This window comes from Leptidea sinapis, chromosome 43, assembly GCF_905404315.1.
Source record: "Leptidea sinapis chromosome 43, ilLepSina1.1, whole genome shotgun sequence".
NCBI lineage: Eukaryota > Metazoa > Arthropoda > Insecta > Lepidoptera > Pieridae > Leptidea > Leptidea sinapis.
Window position 1 is genome coordinate 8223108 of NC_066307.1, and position 17303 is coordinate 8240410.

General features: G+C 35.3%; 3 long non-coding RNA genes across 3 annotated transcripts; 1 reads left to right on the top strand and 2 right to left on the bottom strand.

Moving 5' to 3' along the window:
* Window positions 1-427: 427 nt before the first annotated feature.
* LOC126976988 (uncharacterized) lies at window positions 428-2352 on the bottom strand. The gene is made up of 2 exons (XR_007732068.1): window positions 2083-2352; window positions 428-690 (listed from the first exon to the last, which is right to left on the bottom strand). It is a non-coding gene; the product is annotated as an uncharacterized LOC126976988 (long non-coding RNA).
* Window positions 2353-7636: 5284 nt separating this feature from the next.
* LOC126976981 (uncharacterized) lies at window positions 7637-9824 on the bottom strand. The gene is made up of 2 exons (XR_007732061.1): window positions 9292-9824; window positions 7637-7899 (listed from the first exon to the last, which is right to left on the bottom strand). It is a non-coding gene; the product is annotated as an uncharacterized LOC126976981 (long non-coding RNA).
* Window positions 9825-15474: 5650 nt separating this feature from the next.
* On the top strand, window positions 15475-16817 carry LOC126976987 (uncharacterized). The gene is made up of 2 exons (XR_007732067.1): window positions 15475-15613; window positions 16582-16817. It is a non-coding gene; the product is annotated as an uncharacterized LOC126976987 (long non-coding RNA).
* Window positions 16818-17303: the final 486 nt, after the last annotated feature.

The window sequence follows — 17303 nt, forward strand, 5'->3', positions numbered from 1 at the left end:
TTCATTTTAAAATATTCTTTCAATTTGGTCTCTGAACAACGGGGGACACATTAAAGGAAAATCAAAAAAGTTGTTTTTATTTCATTCCGATCATTTTCATATATATTCAATTTTACCTTTTAAACCTTCTCTGGACTTCTACAAATAATTCAAGATCAAAATTAGCCAAATCGATCCAGCCGTTCTTGAGTTTTAGCGTGACTAACGAACAGCTATTCATTTTTATATATATAGATATAGTGAGAAATATATATATTTATTATATTTTATTAAAATTATTTAAGTACTACAATAATAATTAATAAACTATATTTTAATTTAAAAAAAAATAAACTAGAAAGTCGGTGTATTACCTACATTAATTATTTTCGAGTACATACAGGGTTAGGGGCGTGTACATAGGAATTAAAGTAATGAAAAACTAATATTCATATAAAAATGTATTTATTTATTTATTGTGGTTTGTAATATTTAATTGTGTACTTAATTTAGTTAAATCTAATAATTTTATCAGCCATTAAAAGGAGCACTGGCATTGATTTTGAGCATTACAGTAACCGGTCCTTGTTCCAAGTTGTACACATATATTGTGACACCATGAGTTTGTACAGAACAGAGTCTGAGTTGGATTGATCACAATCTGTACTGGGCTCAGGAGGATCTCTACGGGGCTTTCAGGTTCTGCTTTATCTGTGAAAATAATGACAATTAGTAATAAGTGATCCATTTGACCGCGTGCAACGCAGAGCAGCTCGAATTGTCGGGGACCCAGTGCTCTGTGAACGGCTGGAGCACTTGGCGTTGCGTAGAGACGTTGCTTCATTGTGTGTCTTTTACCGCATTTATCACGGGGAGTGTTCCGAAGAGCTGTTTAACCTGATTCCTGCCGCCGAATTCCACCTTCGCACGACACGCCACAATTTAGGATATCATCCCCACCATCTGGATGTGGGGATGGTCCTCCACAGTACGGTTTTCAAGGAGCTTTCTTCCACGTACTACAAAGCTGTGGAATGAGCTTCCTTGTGCGGTGTGTCCGGGACAATACGACTTAGGTACCTTCAAAAAAAGCGCGTACACCTTCCTTAAAGGCCGGCAACGCTCTTGTGATTCCTCTGGTATTGCAAGAGAATGTGGGCGGCGGTGATCACTTAACACCAGGTGACCCGTACGCTCGTTTGTCCTGCTATTCCATAAAAAAAGTACTCAAGCCAGTCTCGAACAATGTGTGACCTTGACGTGCCACATGTTCTTTAAACTTTGCTAATATTTGAAACTAAAATGCCGGTTTGCGTTGTAGCTTGAGTACGCCCACTTGGGCTTAGTTTTATTTGCCGCACTTTGCGACTACGCCTGCGGTATCTAGTTGGAGCACAGCGGAGACCAATCCATAATCTAAGGATGTAACAGATATTGAATAATTTTTAATATTATACTAGATATGACGACATTGTCATAATTAAATAAAAACTGATATATATGAGGTGTTACAACTATGTATAGAAGAAGATCATTGCTTCGTAAGACGTTTCCTATAATATTATTATCTCTGTTGGAACATATATTTCTAGTTTCAATTATTTATATTTCCTATGAAACTCCTACTAAAGGCACTTTCCTGATAATTCTAACAACAATAATATTAAATATAACAATAATATAATTTAGAATAATGACATCCTACATCAATATGTAGTCCCACATTTTGCAAACGGGCAAGAGGCTCACGCGATGGGGAGAGGTGAGCCAACCGCCCATGGACATCCGCATCAATAGGTGTGTCAAAAAATGCGTTGCCGGCCTTTAAGGTGGAAGTATGCTTTTTTCTTGAAGGTCCCTAAGTAGTATCTGTTCGGGAAAACCGCAGCCGGTAATTGATTCCACAAAGTGGCTGTACAAGGCAAGAAATTTCTAACGAAACGCGCGGTTGTGGAATGCCAAATGTTTTACAGTGTTCAAATTTAACTTAAAAACGCCGACTTTCACATTATCATTTAAATAGCTTGATTATTTTAAGTGTTTCTGAGACAAAGAACAAAATTATAGTTAGAAGAGATAGAAATAAAGTTGTACTCTACTTACCAATAGGTGATGATAGTGTAAAGCAAATGAATGCCGCTAATACAAATATAAGTGATAGAGATTTCATTTTGAACTTGGTGAAAGTTTTGAATCCGCTTAAACAGGTGTATATCTGATACTAGTACCATGTAATCAGCGTATTTATATAAAATAATAAGCAAGATATCTTAATTAGCTATCTTATCTAAATAGATATTGTTAAAAAAGTTATTCCCCTAAAAAAGCTGAATCTGGCCTCAGCTGATTGAAAAATAATGATTAAATAACAGATTCAATTTTTGATCGAGCTATAGTTAAACAAACTCGATAAGTATAAACAATTTGTGATCGAGTCCCGCATCGTTCATAAAATATTGTTTTCAAATTTTATTTGTGTAAATAAGTATAATAATAATATTGACACTAACACAAATTATCTTGCCATTAACTAGGCAAAGTCTGTACTATAAGTACAAAACAACGATTTATTTAATACAATATACTTACTTAAACATACGTAAATAAACATCTACTCCGAAACAAACATCCATATACCGGGATTCAAACCGGGAACTCTAGCTCACTCACCTCTGGACTATATGGGTCGTCAAATCTCAAATAATCTGCAAGTTGCAGTGAAGCCATATTAAACATTGTTACTTTGCAAGGAGGAAACGATTTGTAGACGATTACATATTAAAATTGATCTTTGGTGTCTTAAAAATACTTGAACTATCTCGGGAAATAGATCGATTTTGAAAAATGTATTATGCGTGAATATATATGGGGTTGAAAAACCTATCTAGCCTCATCTCTGAACAAAATAACACAGTCTTCTACTTCGAAGAATCCTAAAATTGTATTTATGAAATGAATAAGATGAACAATGATAAGCTATTTATTTTGATAATTACTTACATCTTTAGTAGTAGTAGGTAATATTACGGTCTTGACATGTATATCTCTAAATTCTTATAGAGCGTAAGCAATATGGTAGAACATTAAAATTAATAAAATTCAAACTGTTTGTTTTAGTTGACATGTTTTTAAATTTCGATTTTTTTAAACATTTACTATTTAAGTTTCACCAGAGTTATCATGTTAAATAATTTATATATCTAACGAACAATCTTCGCAACTTATATGAGTCGATTTGATTAAATGTAGATCATTAGTTTGATTACTTATGATCTAAATTTTGTATTGACGACCCCTATAGTCCAGTGGTTAGCGACCCTGCCTACTGAGCTAGAGGACCCGAGTTCGAGTCCCGGTAGGTGGAAAAATTTATATATGTAGTATATGAATGCTTGTTTCCGAGTCATGGATGTTTATAAGTATTTATGTATGTTTAAGTATATATATTGTATTAAATATATCGTTGTCTTGTGCCCATAGTACAGACTATGCCTAGTTTGAGGCAAGATAATTTGTGTATGAGTGTGTCAATATTATAATTATTATATTATATAAAGTACAATGATGGCGTCGGTAATTTTAATCCTCAGTAACCACAATAGGTACAGACCCCCATAATATGTCGTTGAAAGGGGAGAAATGCTTAAAATCGTCTTTTTGGGTTTCTAGGTAGTCGAGATTAAAAGCTCTTCAGGTTCATATACATACTCGTAGCTACATTTAAAATGAGATTTGTTTACTAGAAATATAGGAAATCGTGAAACTGCACATCCTTTTTGAACTAATTGGAGAATATTTCTTCTAAGTTTTAACTACCATTGCATATGCTTAACCAGTCATATACACGGACAGGAGGCATGGCAAGGAGTACCAGGTCGTCACTATCATCAATCCTATAAATTCAAATAAAATATAGGATAGCATTTAAATTATGGAATACTAATTTATTTCAATTTTCAAAATAGGTAAACTAAACTAACATTACTTAATATTGGGCGCATAGCATAACGTACATAATAGGCACATAGTTCATTACACAACAATATCGCGCACCATACATTATTATGGACACGTTCACACTCCACTGTAAGATATATTTCAGTTCATGCTGTGCTATATCGTGAGGCGCCCTCTTCCTCCTTCTTCCATCTTCAAAAAGTTTCAAATCACCACGTTCTCCTCTGAACTTTATATGATTTGATATCCATGGTATTGGCATTTTATTCTTTCGTAGCATTTAAGACAAGATTGTGCCAAATTCCGCATTGTCATCATGGATCGATGAACTTTCAAGACTATCCAATATTAAATCCATTGTGTCGATCGTGTGCACACTCTTCAAAGATCGCGGTCAACGGAGCTTGCCATATACTATAAATACTTGCGACTATATCGCGTGATATGAATGCCGTACTATATAGTGTAATAGCATTAGGTCCTTATTTGCTATACTACATATCAAGACGAAGGTTTTCATTATGTGTGTCAGTGGTGACTTACGGTACGCAGACGTACGGACGGTCACTAACTATGGGCCTTATGAGAAAGCTCATGGTCGCTCAGAGAGCAATGGAGAGAGCTATGCTCGGAGTACGAGTATCCCTGCAAGATCGAATCGAAATGAGGAAATCCATAGGAGAAACAAAGTTACCCACATAGCCCAAATGAATTGCGAAACTGAAGTGGCAGTGGTCAGGGCACGTAGTTCGACTGACACATGGCCGTTGGGCCAGTAAAGTCCTCGAATGGCGACCGCGTACCGGCAGACGCAGTGTTGGTAGGCTCTCTACAAATGGACCAACGATCTGGTCAAGATCGCCGGAATACGTTGGATGAGAGCAGAGCAGGAGCGATCGTCATGGAAATCTTTGGGGGAGGCCTTTGTATAGCAGTGGACGTCTTCCGGCTGATAATGATGATATCACAATAGTATAGCGTAGTCTGAAACCTTTACGCTGTGTCCCCAAAGTAAACGGAGTATAAAAACATCATATGATACACAGCACATAAAATATTGTTATATTATTATATATATAAGTAATTATTTACTCAATTTCGCCGGTCAAGAGTCAAGAGCCAAGAGAGCGAAGGAATTGTCTTTTGACAACCGGTGACGATATCTATTGTCGCGGCACAGATACAAAATATAATGTTGCCAAGTATTAGAGCATCGCAAAATAATTATAAATATACGAACATTACAACTACGAGCTTAAAAATCTAATATAATGTCTATCTAATATAATATTACTTGTGAGATAGATTATGTGTTTAATATAAATATAATTAAAAAAAGATACACTGTATTTTCACGCGGTGGCTAAGTCAATCTGTTTTTTTTCTTTTCCGTTTATTTAAGGTCGCTTTTTAACAACAAGGTCATTAGCGTCCACGGTATTTTACAAATATTTATATAAATTTATAATTTTTAAAAATTCTAGTGTTCTTATACATCCATCTTGATTTAAACAATCTTTTAAACTATTCGGAAGATTACATTTAATTTTTACATTAGAAAAATAATTGCACTCAACTAACAGGTGTAACACAGTTAAGTCTAGTCCACATTTGTTCCTTTCAGATTTCGTAATTAAATGAATGTGAGTTAAATTTGTATGTCCAATACGGAGTCTAGTAATGGCTACTTGGTCATTTCTAATGGAAAGGCAGTAGGTGGTTTTTCAAAAATAGAATTATTTAAAACATATAATATTTTTAATATTGATATCGACACTAGATGAGGTTGTTAGGTTAGCTAATTACGTAATTACTTTAGACAGAAAGACCCTTAAGTAGGGGCTAAATAAATAATCTCACTTCTTACGGTAGAAGAACTGAGTTGCAAGACTTGGCTTTTTTACAAGTTATGTTTTTTATGGCGCACATTTTGCTAAAAAAAAGTACACGAGAAATTTAAAAAGCAATTTGTGTTGATTTTTTTATGGAATAGGAGGACAAACGAGCGTACGGGTCACCTGGTGTTAAGTGATCACCGCCGCCCACATTCTCTTGCAACACCAGAGGAATCACAAGAGCGTTGCCGGCCTTTAAGGAAGGTGTACGCGCTTTTTTTGAAGGTACCCATGTCGTATCGTCCCGGAAACACCGCACAAGGAAGCTCATTCCACAGCTTTGTAGTACGTGGAAGAAAACTCCTTGAAAACCGCACTGTGGAGGACCGCCACACATCCAGATGGTGGGGATGATATCCTAATTTGTGGCGTGTCGTGCGAAGGTGGAATGGTAGGTAGAGGTGTTGCTGATAGTTTTGTGTGAAATACAAAGTTCAAGTGTAATAGACTGACCCCCATTTATATTAAGGCTATTGAATAAAAACATTGTTTTATTGAAATTTATTAAGAAAGAGACCCGCCGTGTACCTCACACGCGTTCTTCTTTTGGCTGACATAGTTCAATTGTTTCAATACTACGCTAATTGATATTCATATTCATTTGTTTTGTTTATATATAATTAATATTTGTATGTGGTGTTAGTTGTTTCCTGTTCCTTTTATAATTAATTAAGTATTACACTTCGACCTTCAGCCGAGTGGTTAGCGATCCTACCTACTAAGCTAGAGGTCCCGGATTCGAATCCCGGTAGGTGCAAGCATTTATATGATGAATATGGATGTTTGTTTCAGAGTCATGGATGTTTATATGTATTTATGTATGTTTAAGTAAGTATATTGTATTAAATATATCGTTGTCCGTGTCGTGTTTTTGTTTACCCATAACACAGGCTATATATGCCTAATTTGGGGCAAGATAATTCGTGTAAAAAGTGTGTCAATATTATTATTATTATATTATATTATTATTACACTTTTAAATTAAATAATTTTAAGTATTCCGACGACCTTCTGTACACGGAAAAATTCGTATGAGTTTATGTATCTACAAGAATTTTGATATTTATAATATGTAATTTGATAAAAGGCTTACTAGAGAGGACACTTGAATTGGAATTTATAGATTCGAAAGGACAATTTGATGTAATAAAACTATTAAATTACTAGATGACCCAGCAAACGTTGTATTGCCATATAAAGTAATATGAAAAAAATCAATAATTAAAATTTTTGGGGTACAAAAAATAGATGACGACCGATTCTCAGACCTACCAAATATTAAGGCGTACATAAAATCTACCAACTACTAGGTAGCTAAAAGTAAGTTTTTTTATTACCTCCGAAGAAAACTAGAAAGATATAAAGATTTTAATTAATTATTCATTTTAAAATATTCTTTCAATTAGGTCTCTGAACAACGGGGGACACATCAACGGAAAATCAAAAAAGTTGTTTTTATTTCACTCCGATCATTTTCATATATATTCCTTTTTACCTTTTAAACCTTCTCTGGACTTCTACAAATAATTCAAGACCAAAATTAGCCAAATCGATCCAGCCGTTCTTGAGTTTTAGCAAGACTAACGAACAGCTATTCATTTTTATGTATATAGATATAGTGAGAAATATATATATTTATTATATTTTATTAAAATTATTTAAGTACTACAATAATAATTAATAAACTATATTTTAATTTAAAAAAAATAAACTAGAAAGTCGGTGTATTACCTACATTAATAATTTTCGAGTACATACAGGGTTAGGGGCGTGTACATAGGAATTAAAGTAATGAAAAACTAATATTCATATAAAAATGTATTTATTTATTTATTGTGGTTTGTAATATTTAATTGTGTACTTAATTTAGTTAAATCTAATAATTTTATCAGCCATTAAAAGGAGCACTGGCATTGATTTTGAGCATTACAGTAGCCGGTCCTTGTTCCAAGTTGTACACAAATATTGTGACACCATGAGTTTGTACAGAACAGAGTCTGAGTTGGATCGATCACAACCTGTACTGGGCTCAGGAGGATCTCTACGGGGCTCTCAGGTTCTGCTTTATCTGCGAAAATAATGACAATTAGTAATAAGTGATCCATTTGACCGCGTGCAACGCAGAGCAGCTCGAATTGTCGGGGACCCAGTGCTCTGTGAACGGCTGGAGCACTTGGCGTTGCGTAGAGACGTCGCTTCATTGTGTGTCTTCTACCGCATTTATCACGGGGAGTGTTCCGAAGAGCTGTTTAACCTGATTCCTGCCGCCGAATTCCACCTTCGCACGACACGCCACAATTTAGGATATCATCCCCACCATCTGGACGTGTGACGGTCCTCCACAGTGCGGTTTTCAAGGAGCTTTCTTCCACGTACTACAAAGCTGTGGAATGAGCTTCCTTGTGCGGTGTTTCCGGGACGATACGACATGGGTACCTTCAAAAAAAGCGCGTACACCTTCCTTAAAGGCCTGCAACGCTCTTGTGATTCCTCTGGTATTGCAAGAGAATGTGGGCGGCGGTGATCACTTAACACCAGGTGACCTGTACGCTCGTTTGTCCTGCTATTCCATAAAAAAAGTACTCAACCCAGTCTCGAACAATGTGTGACCTTGACGTGCCACATGTTCTGTTAAACTATGCTAATACTTGAAACTGAAATGCCGGGTTGCGTTGTAGCTTGAGTACGCCCACTTGGGCTTAGTTTTATTTGCCGCACTTTGCGACTACGCCTGCGGTATCCAGTTGGAGCACAGCGGAGACCAATCCATAATCTAAGGATGTAACAGATATTGAATAATTTTTAATATTATACTAGATATGACGACATTGTCATAATTAAATAAAAACTGATATATATGAGGTGTTATAACTATGTATAGAAGAAGATCATTGCTTCGTAAGACGTTTCCTATAATATTATTATCTCTGTTGGAACATATATTTCTAGTTTCAATTATTTATATTTCCTATGAAACTCCTACTAAAGGCACTTTCCTGATAATTCTAACAACAATAATATTAAATATAACAATAATATAATTTAGAATAATGACATCCTACATCAATATGTAGTCCCACATTTTGCAAACGGGCAAGAGGCTCACGCGGTGGGGAGAGGTGAGCCAACCGCCCATGGACATCCGCAACAATAGGTGTGTCAAGAAATGCGTTGCCGGCCTTTAAGGTGGAAGTATGCTTTTTTCTTGATGGTCCCTAAGTCGTATCTGTTCGGGAAAACCGCAGCCGGTAATTGATTCCACAAAGTGGCTGTACAAGGCAAGAAACTTCTAACGAAACGCGCGGTTGTGCAATGCCAAATGTTTTGCAGTGTTCAAATTTAACTTAAAAACGCCGACTTTCACATTATCATTTAAAAAACTTGATTATTTTAAGTGTTTCTGAGACAAAGAACAAAATTATAGTTAGAAGAGATAGAAATAAAGTTGTACTCTACTTACCAATAGGTGATGATAGTGTAAAGCAAATGAATGCCGCTAATACAAATATAAGTGATAGAGATTTCATTTTGAACTTGGTGAAAGTTTTGAATCCGCTTAAACAGGTGTATATCTGATACTAGTACCATGTAATCAGCGTATTTATATAAAATAATAAGCAAGATATCTTAATTAGCTATCTTATCTAAATAGATATTGTTAAAAAAGTTATTCCCCTAAAAAAGCTGAATCTGGCCTCACCTGATTGAAAAATAATGATTAAATAACAGATTCAATTTTTGATCGAGCTATAGTTAAACAAACTCGATAAGTATCAACAATTTGTTATGTTTTTAAAGTCTTCAAAAAAGTGGTCGGATCGAGTCCCGCATCGTTCATAAAATATTGTTTTCAAATTTTATTTGTGTAAATAAGTATAATAATAATATTGACACTAACACAAATTATCTTGCCATTAACTAAGCATAGTCTGTACTATAAGTACAAAACAACGATTTATTTAATACAATATACTTACTTAAACATACGTAAATAAATATAAACATGCATGACTCCGAAACAAACATCCATATACCGGGATTCAAACCGGGAAAAAAACTCTAGCTCAGTAGGTAGGGTCACTAACCTCTGGACTATATGGTTCGTCAAATCTCAAATAATCTGCAAGTTGCAGTGAACCCATATTAAACATTGTTACTTTGCAAGAAGGAAACGATTTGTAGACGATTACATATTAAAATTGATCTTTGGTGTCTTAAAAATACTTGAACTATCTCGGGAAATAGATCGATTTTGAAAAATGTATTATGCGTGAATATATATGGGGTTGAAAAACCTATCTAGCCTCATCTCTGAACAAAATAACACAGTCTTCTACTTCGAAGAATCCTAAAATTGTATTTATGAAATGAATAAGATGAACAATGATAAGCTATTTATTTTGATAATTACTTACTTCTTTAGTAGTAGTAGGTAATATTACGGTCTTGCCATGTATATCTCTAAATTCTTATAGAGCGTTCTTCCACTGTCGATACGCTCTTGTGATTCCTCTGTTGTTGCAAGAGAATGTGGACGGCGGTGATCACTTAATACCAGGTGACCCGCCCGCTCGTTTGCCCTGCTCTTCCATAAAAAATCACGACAGTTCGAGTGGGTGAATACGAGCAAACCTTCAACACCTCGCCACGCGTATGAGACGCTACCTGCCACACAGAGGGTCCTCGCCTCACGCTTGGACCGTTTCCGATCTCGAGTGGCGATCAAATGAATTATTTTCAACAAAAATGGAGTCGAATGAAATATGTCTATAAAGAAATTCAAAGCCTTCACAACATAGACCAAGTATAGTAACTAGACATCGCTTTGGCGTGGCCAACATGATACATAATATAACACAAGTGTTCTTTCACTATCACTTTTACATCGTAAAACACAACATCGCACTATATTTCCTTCGATTCTACTTAAAATTGTCACTGATGTTGAATAAATAGTGAATATTTCACATGTTTCACAAGTTTTCTGTGCAGCGCTGTCAAGTTTGTTTAGCACACCGGGGTGCTGACCTTGAAAAAACCGGCACGCATGGCGAAACAAAAAATCTAATCACTCTATCTCATTTCTTTACATATGACTCGCATAAGTTTTTCTTTTTCTCGTGTGAGTGTCTAGTTACTATACTTGGTATATGCTTCATAAAAAGTAAATTATGCAGCAAAGGCTATTACAATATCCAAGATTATTTAAATGATAAAGCAGCCTGGGATTGAATTGCTCTACTGAAAACCCAAGCGCTGGCAGCTATTTCGGTCAACGGATCAGCCGTGCTATCCAACGCGGTAATGCTGCCAGTATTCTTGGTACGCTTCCACGTAATGATAGTTTTAATTTTATATAGTCTTAGTATTGTAAATATTGTTATAAGATTTGTTTTGATTAAATATATATTGCTCTACTTAATGTGATTTGTTTTTATGTGATTTTAATTGTTTGATGTTTTTTATTTTCTATGATTTGTTTGATATAAATTTTATCTGTTTGATATTGTTTATTTATTGTTGTGAAATTAAGTGAATGACTGAACTTACGCCATTGTTAATCAATGTTATGAGTTCAAAAAACGTTTTGATTTGATTTGATCTACAATCACGTGGTTGCGTATTTTTACAGTTGTTACACACTCGTGATAATCATTGTCTCGTGGTGATCACCCAACGATAGAAAGGCGGACTCATCACGATGCACTCGATCGTGAAGTTAGCGCCTTCGGTCAATCACAGCAAACCGCTAGCCGTCACTCTGACGATGACCAGCGGCCCGCAAATTAGAAACAACCAGGCACACACATTGGTATGATACCCGACGAGACGTTAGCCCTCGTCCAGTATTCGTTTCACTCGACTCACACTCACACACCGACCTCAAACACGTACATACATTCACACTACTTACATACAAAAAACAAACATATATACACACTTACATACATTACACAATACATCAACGGCGAGTGTGTTCTTACCATTTCTTCTTGCCAAATAAATAAATTTCATCATCATTTTTTATCCTTCTCACAAGCACACAGCTTGTACAACGTTCGAGTCTCCTTAAGAGACGCCCCGCGACTGTTCTTTGCGGCATCCACGGCCCACGTCCTTCAAAGCCTTCAGGGCTGACAGCATAGTGAAGGTTTTTAGTCGGTTGGAGGTCCAACATATGGGCCCCGTGTCGGGGTCATCAATACGTAAATGTATTTTTATTCTCTCCAAAAAAAAAGCAGGCAGTGCCTTATGTATTTTTGTGACTGTCAATTCAAATAAACATCTAGTCATATAAAAAATTAAAGTTATTATAATTTGGTCTATAAAAACCTTAATCAGTAAAGTCAATGACATCTGATTGAAAAGTCAATAAAACTGTATAATAAATTGAAATGATAATGTATACAAATATTTAAGCGATTTTTTTTAGATTACAGTAGTCATCATTTGTAACATCTGACTTGTACCTACTGTAAAATTGAGATGAAATGTATTATTTGAAGCCCATTTATTCGTCATATTATTGGTCGAATATATTCTAACCCCTTATTCATAATGGTCCGCTAACCTTAAATAGCCGCTAAGGAGTGTTTTTTCTCATTCTGACTTAGGTCAATAGAAGAAGACAGAGTGAGAATTAGCAATGCTTTAAGTTAGCAGACTATTATGAATAAGGGGGTAAGTATTGAGATGCGCGTTTGAACTCGTATTTCGTGGTAAATACGCAATAGTGACTTCAATCCTGAAAAATTGAATTGGGTATTATTATGGCCGCTATCCCAAGAAATCGCCAAAATAACGCATATTTGAAACCATACTTTGACGGTTCATATAAAGCTTATATTTTTACAAAAATAAATGTATATCTACAGAATATGAGAAGAAAATTCATTTTATCTTTACATTTCTATTTTTTATAGACAGTGCGAAAAAATATCACCAAAATACCAACATTTACAGTTACATGCTAATGATTCAATCTACATAAAAATTGTTCTAAATTTTTAAATTGTATACCAATACTATTTAACATGACATAGTTTTGTAAGATTTGAAAAGAAAATTGTATTATGGTTGTAATAAATTAAAAATGCTTCTAATTCTGAATTAAATCTATGGCGATCTTGTGCGAGAGAGGTAACCCAGCTCCGCTCGATTCCTTATGGCCGTTGCCTTAATTGCAAATGCATTCTCCTCCTCTTATAGGTTATAGGTTATCACGGGCTATTATCCGCAACTCGACGACTATAGCGCGCCTATTTTGCGTGGTGAGGTGGGCGGCTCATCCTGCCACCCCAGCTCCTCAAGGTATTGTATCAAACCTCTGATGTCACCCATGACCTCGGGGAGAGTCCTCGGTGACCCCAGGTGTTTTGGCCCGGTATGTGGCCACACTCCTACACTCCAGAATGTCGTGACTGTTTCATCTGCCTTCATGCAGGCTCTGCACAGTGGACTGTCGGTGACACCTACATTAAACAGATGTTTGTTTAAAGGGCCGTGACCCGTTAGTACATGAGTTATTTTCCGTAACCTAGGTCGTGGAAGTTTTACTAGCATGCGAGAGAGCTTGGGGTCTATTTGAGGTAGAGCTTCTTTTGCTTGTCTACACACACTCACTTCCATCCAGTACTTATTATGTGATTCCTTGGTGTGTTGACGTATTATCATCGCAGGCCAGCTAGGCGGGAGAGGGATAGTTGGTTCTGGTCCTTTTGCTGTCATGATATATTCTCCTCCTCTTTTTCCCTTTCTCTTTCACACACGTATACACTGTGTTGGCCGACAATGCGTCGTGGTACCAACCCCACGCAAAATGGGTTAAGTAGGTTTGAATATATATTTTTTATTAATTATATAATTAATTCATAACATATTTTATTACTTTGAACACATAAATTGTAAAAGCAGTATTAATAATCTTATTGGGTAAGTACTTACAATATATAAAATAAAAATAAATTTGTTATTTTATGAACCTAAGTTGCCTGAGACATTATTTGAAAAGTATTTGTATTTAGATGACACTTAATCGTAATAGTAAGTACTGGTTTTTCATCATAAAACTATTTAAGAAAAACAATGCACTATCTCACACCCATCATCCCGCCATCACACGCGCACTTGGCAATAAAACAGCGCGTGCATCCTCAGTTTCCTGTTACACATTTTACAAAAAAAAAAGATTATACATAAAAAAAAGATCATAACTTAACATAATATTACACCACTTGGAATAATTTTGGACACATAAAGAAATTCTCAAAGAAGATTACAGCTTGGCACAAAAAAGATTGTGATGGATACATGCCTTCTGCCATGCCTTACATACGGAACTCAAACATGGGCTTACACAAATAAAAGCGAAATTATAAGAAAAAAAAACCAAGCTTTCAGAAGCTCTTGAATATGCTTAACGCAAAAATGGCTTTGGGTTGGACATATGTAGAGTAAAAGACAAAAGATAATAAAATGGAAATGGGCCGATAGGAAAAAGAAAAGTCGGAAGACCCATGAGACGGTGGGTCGATGACATAAAACCGATAGCGGGAAAGGAATGGATGAAAACAGGACAGGATAGGGAACGATGGGAAAATATGGAAGAGTCTTTTAACCGAAAGGGGTCCGAATTAAACCAATAAGTAGTATTAACTGTACTAACTTAGTTTACTTTAGAATGAACTGTTTAAGTTAAAGTTTAAAATCTTATTTATACAAAATGCAAGTGTAAAAAGTGATTCGGAATAAATAAACTTTATTATTATTATTGTTATGATATAACAATAATCAACATAAAATAACCAATCTTACCGAATCTTCCGATAAAAGTGAATCCTATCGATATCGGCGAATGGAACGATTGCATGAAACTCAAAACTATTTCCAGTGTATCTGCAACAGAAAACCCCGAGAAAACCTGTTGAGACCTGAGAAGGCTTAGGAAGACGATATAACCGTTTGTGATGCCAATACAATGAGGTTGTAATTAGGCAGTAAGTAAATATTGAGATAATTTGTTTATAATTATTTATTCCACAAAAGTCATTACTGATTATATTATTAATATCCAAATGTTTTGAGTTTTCTTTAGTGTTAATTCCGCCAATATTTGTCTTTTAAACAATTCGATACGTGTTTCGCCTCTACACGAGGCATCCTTAGGACATCTTGACTCGCCAAAATCTGGCACGAGGCTTGAGTCTTGGCGAAATAAAACTCAAAAAATTTTGATAATTATGGATTTCCGCAAAGTAACGCCTGCTTCAATAAATTTTCTGACTATTTATTTCAATTAATCAGCTGGCATATGTAATGAGCTGTATATAAAATGAAAAAAAAATACTAAGTACTTTAGTTATAACTTTAAAAGCAATTAAAACAGTGAAAAAGTTGATGATTGAAATGAAACAACAGAACGTTGATAGAAATGAGACCAACGTAAATTGCGTTTACCTAGTGATGGTGGTGCAAATCTAATTATTTCATGAATATTTAAAAAATAAATTTGGTCATTATATCGTTAATTTTTAATCAGACTTTTAGGGGATTAACCTATTGCAATCAATATCTAGCAAGATAACATAGCTTAATTTATTAATCAAGCCAATTATTTGATATAAATTTGCTTGTTTTTTGGCATAAACGTCAGATACACGTCCAATCAAGTGGAATCAATACTTAAATAGCATTCATTACTTATATAAATATAAAAATGAAGACTTTATCAGTTGTATTTGTGTTAGCTACATTAGTTTGCTGCACACTATCGTCACCTATTGGTAAGTTTTACATATATAGCCTTAGATTAAGGATTGATCTCCACTACGCTCCAACAAGATACCGCACCACATAAGAACAATAGCTTCCTTATTACAGCAACCATTAGATGCTTGTGTGAGTGGTATCCTGACACTCAATGCATCTTTCAAATTTTGTAACAAACGCTTCGTGTTATTTTACATTGAAATTAATAAAATTCAAAATACTTACTGAAGATATGTGATCCCAGTGTCTTTCTTATTTCTTGGTGTATTATTTTTACAAAATTTTATTTACCCGGCATATTTGTTTCAATTATTTGCAAAGTTTAACAGAACATGTGTCACTACAACGTCACACATTGTCCGAGACTGGCTCGAGTACGCCCACTCGGGCGTAGTATTCGATGCCGCACTTTGCAAATACGCCTGCGGTATCTAGTTGGTGAGAAGCGGTGACCAATCCTTAATCTAAGACCTAGTGACCTAAATAAATTATATTATATATAATTTAATAATGATTTTATAGTTCATTTCTCTAGGTAGATAAATAAGATAATGTAACATAGCATTGATATTTAATTTAAAAGCCTGTTATACCTGTCTTATAACTATGAACTTACCTTATTATATTAAATTTAATTTGGAGGGAATGAGTGAAGAAAGAATGACTTATCGAATATATAAGGCAAGTGTGTGTGGGCAAATCGGTCGCGGGAGACCTCGTAGAATATTCGTCGACCAAAATTGGGGACGTCTTGAGAAAAGGAAAGGTCCGAAGCACCCGCAACCGGCGAGCATGTATGAAAAGAGTAATGAATGTAGTGTGAGGTTTGTAAGGATAGAAGCAAGTGGCATTCTGTTGTCTCTGCCTACCCCAACACAAGGCGTGAGTATGTTTAACTGGGGAGTTGAATTTTAATTGTTAATATTTAAACTTAGAAGATTATAATAAAAACTTGTTTAATAATTGATGTTTATTCCAACAGATAAGGCAGAACCTGAAAGCCCCGTAGAGATCCTCCTGAGCCCAGTACAGGTTGTGATCGATCCAACTCAGACTCTGTTCTGTACAAACTCATGGTGTCACAATATTTGTGTACAACTTGGAACAAGGACCGGCTATTGTAATGCTCAAAATCAATGCCAGTGCTCCTTTTAATATCGTTTTAGTAAATAACATAAATAAATTAAAATAAATAATTAAAATAAATAATTATCACTATTTTAATTGTTTTATTACATTAAATTGTCCTTTCGAATCTATAATACTCTAATTGAAGAGCCTTCTTTAGTAAACTATGCACCCAGTAAGCGCATTGGTGATTTACAAATACTATATACCTTTAAGCGAATCTCGAGTCACTGTGTATGTTCGGGATAAACTCCGGAACTACTTAACCGATTTAAATAACATTACTACACTGAATGTAGTTTGGTCTTTCTTTTAATGAAAATTAGGGACGAGACGAGCAGAACGTTCAGATGATGTTAATTGATATGCCCTACCCATTACAATGCAGTGCCGCTCAGGATTCTAGAAAAACCCAAAAATTCTGAGCGGCACTACAATTGCGCTCGTCACCTGAAGACATAAGATGTTAAGTCTCATTTGTATCAGTAAATTCACTAGCGATGGCGCCCATCAGACTGAAACACAGTAATAATTACACATTTCTGCTTCACGGCAGAATCAGGCGCCGTTGTGGTA